Raw genomic sequence first — 3,667 nt, forward strand, 5'->3', positions numbered from 1 at the left:
TAACATTTAATCGCGTGCTTCTGGCAATCATTAACTTTGTAATAGAATTTTCACTTTCGCTTTTATTTCATATCATATACACTTTCTAATTTGCAGTAAATTAATTCGAATGACTACATGTTTTTCCAGTTAGTATCAAATAATAAGGTGAATTAAAAAATGCTTTCTATTTCAGACTAAAAAGTCAATAATCCATGCTAACAAGTTGGTCGTCACAGGCAGCTAATAGAGTTAAATGCTCTTCCAGAGACGTAATAGATTTGGCTGACGGGTAATTTTTTTGTGTTTGAATTGAGTTGAACTGACAACTTTAAATATTTCAGACTAAAAATATGATCTGCTCATTATTATGAACTACGTTTTTCATGTAAAAAAAAAACGTAATAGATATTTGAATATATGTATAATCTCAGCTTATTAAATTTTTTTCATTTTTCTAACGGAAACTGAAACATACTGTAACTTCCATAGTTGTTGATTATAAATGCTGACATTTCTTTAAAAGATTTTCTTTAATTTATTTATTTGAAATACATAAACAAATAAATTATAACACAGTCTAGGTTCCTTTACAAAAGCACACAGAAATACGCTCTCAGATTAGATTAGGCGTTTCAGATAAACGTCCCATTTCGAAGCAACAGGAGGTTTTATTTTATGCGCTTATTAAGGAAGAAAATTCAAAAATCAAAATTAGTTTGTCCTAACTCTATAGGTTGACCTATAAGACGGAACATTAAGGGAATTTGAGCCTACAATCCCCCAATCCCGATATCGAAATCTCACCACTTAGTTATAGCAATCTATAACCCCAGACAAATACCGCATATAACACCCGCATTGAAGCAAATTCAAATCCCGATATCGAAATCTCACCACTAAGTTAAAAGCAGTCTATAACCCCAGACAATAACGCCCGCATTCAAGCAAATTCCAATCCCGATATCGAAATCTCACCACTAAGTTATAGCAGCCTATAACCCCAGACAATAACACCCGCATTCAAGCTAATTCCAATCCCGATATCGAAATCTCACCACTAAGTTATAGCAGCCTATAACCCCAGACAATAACACCCGCATTCAAGCAAATTCAATTAAATGCATTTAATTTTTTTTAAAATCAATAATAATAAATATTTCTATATATTTTATAAACATTTAAAAGGATTTTACAAAATTCGTACCGAAATCGTCAAGGAATTTGAAAGCGAGATTCTAACGAATTTTCACGATTTCGACCTTCATGTGTCCAAAAAATATCTTTTTGGAATTATATATTCCCGTCTGTTTGTGAAGAGCCTGAACATACTAATTCAAAAACGCTTTGACGTAGGCAGATGAAATTTATTATATGGTGTCCAGTTATTTGTAGATTTTCTTCAAATCTTGAGCGAAGAAATTCATTCAAAAGAAATCTGTCTATGCAGCCATCCAGTTGTATGTTAATACCATAACTATAAAACCAATACAGCTAGATACATAAGATTTGAAACACATACTTAACATCTAAATAACATGTCCATATCATACTTTGAACCAAATTTGTCAAAGAGTTGTCCGTATGTCCTTTTGTACTTTTGGATGCATGTAAATGGTATAACTAAAAATACAGAAAAAAAAAGAAATTTTCGATTTGATCTTCTTAATAAATTTTTAGTTATGTTTCAAAAAGACGTTCCAAAATGCGCATTCGGTGTCCTTTACTACACAACGTAGCACAAATTAATGCCAGACTCACAAAATGAAAATCTGAACACTCGTTGCACTCTAAATCCCATTTAATTTTGAAATGCTAGTAGTTTCACAATTAGTATTATATCAAAGATTCCATTGAAAATTGGCATACTTCATTATATGTTGCTTTCCTTTTGTACGCATATTGCTGCTTGGAATAAATTATTTGTTAAATATCCAGGGACTTTTCGTATGAAGAAATTTCAATCATTATTTCTATTTATAGATTAGTTGATATTGAGTTTTGAGTTCATGTATTCTATAAAAAATATAGTGTTTTCTTATAGAATTTCGGACTAAACTTTCCGCAAATTTTCCAACATACAAACTTTCTAGTAAAATTATCTTTAGTAAATCATCCGTTTTAATTTATCAATGTATGGTTATTTGTAAAAGGGTGTTTCAATACCCATTTCCATCAATCTGTTAAACTAAACAGAAAAGGCATCACTTATTAGCATGATTAAAATAATAATTAGATTAAAGAAAGCAAGAGGCCACGCAGCCCCATCAATTGCAACCATTTCATATATTCTTCTTTCATATGGCTCATAAAAAAAGAAGAAATTGTTCTCAATTTTATTAGAAGTCTCAATTTTATTAGAAGTAGTGATGAGTTAAAAAAAAAAAAAAACCTTGCATCGGCCGGGAATTGAACCCGGGCCGCCCGCGTGGTAGGCGAGCATTCTACCAAGGAACCACCGAGGCTTCGAGAAACATTCCCTCCTTCAAAAGCAACAAGATACTTGTAAAATGTCTTTTTATTTATTTAATCTATATAAAGGAAAAGCTTCGCATCAGCCGGGAATCGAACCCAGGCCGCGTGCGTGGCAGGTAAGCATTTTACCAGTGAACCACCGACGATTTGCAAATGCACCCTTCCTATAAACTGTAGATTATATTTGTAATCTGCCTTTTTGTATATTTGTCCTACATAACAAGAAAAAAAAGTAACACCTTGCATCGGCCGGGAATCGAACCCGGGCCGCCCGCGTGGCAGGCGAGCATTCTACCACTGAACCACCGATGCTTCGAAAAGTCGCCTTTCCTATACACTCTACATTATTTTTGTTACCTGTCTTTTTGTGTATTTGTCCCATATAATGAAAAAAAAAGTAATACCATGCATCGGCCGGGAATCGAACCCGGGCCGCCCGCGTGGCAGGCGAGCATTCTACCACTGAACCACCGATGCTACATTGCTGTCGCGTCTGTTTTTAAATAAATATATAACGCATTAGAAACGTGCTGCAATTGCATTGCAAATCTTCTTAATCCTCTACTTGCTCGAGGCATAAGTCACGAAGATCATCTGAGATGAAGAAACAGGTTCTTTCTCGTAGAGAGAAATTTACTGCATTGAGACAAAATAACGCCGAGCTGTGACGGAAAAAAAAGGTTTTGAGAGATGTTATATGCAACATATTACTGGAATGTTAAAATGAACTTTAATGGCATGCGTATTCAGAAATATCAGCTAGTAAAATGAGGGACAAATTAAATTTTTTAAACAAAATATGGAAGTATTCCTATTTTAATGAGTTTAAATTGTTTTTAGTTATGTTTTGCACTTATAAAACCATTATTAGCCATTAATTTCCCTATAATTTCATAAAGAATAGATTCATATAATGTCAAAAAATAACTTGGATACATAGACCTTTTTATAAAATAATATTAAATAGAATTTATTGTAATACGATTTGAAACGTTAACTGCCAAAATGTATAATGTATAAAAATGCCAAATAACATTGTTTAGCAGTTTCTGCTTTTTAAAAAATCAATATTTAATTTCTGATATCATATTATAGCATTCACTTATGAAAAACGTCAATTTCAACAATAATTTAAGATGTTCAAATACTTAAATTATACATAAAATATTTGTAAATCTCATCCATCTTATTGACATGAAATTGAAGAATATTT

At 32.3% G+C, this 3,667-nt stretch overlaps 2 non-coding genes across 2 annotated transcripts; both read right to left on the reverse strand.

The window, feature by feature from the left end:
• Positions 1 to 2,695: 2,695 nt before the first annotated feature.
• Trnag-gcc (transfer RNA glycine (anticodon GCC)) lies at positions 2,696 to 2,766 on the reverse strand. The gene has a single exon. It is a non-coding gene; the product is annotated as a tRNA-Gly (tRNA).
• A 94-nt stretch (positions 2,767 to 2,860) lies between these two features.
• Positions 2,861 to 2,931, reverse strand: Trnag-gcc (transfer RNA glycine (anticodon GCC)). Its single transcript has one exon. It is a non-coding gene; the product is annotated as a tRNA-Gly (tRNA).
• Between the last annotated feature and the right edge of the window lie 736 nt (positions 2,932 to 3,667).

This window comes from Argiope bruennichi, chromosome 10 (assembly GCF_947563725.1).
Source record: "Argiope bruennichi chromosome 10, qqArgBrue1.1, whole genome shotgun sequence".
Lineage (NCBI taxonomy): Eukaryota > Metazoa > Arthropoda > Arachnida > Araneae > Araneidae > Argiope > Argiope bruennichi.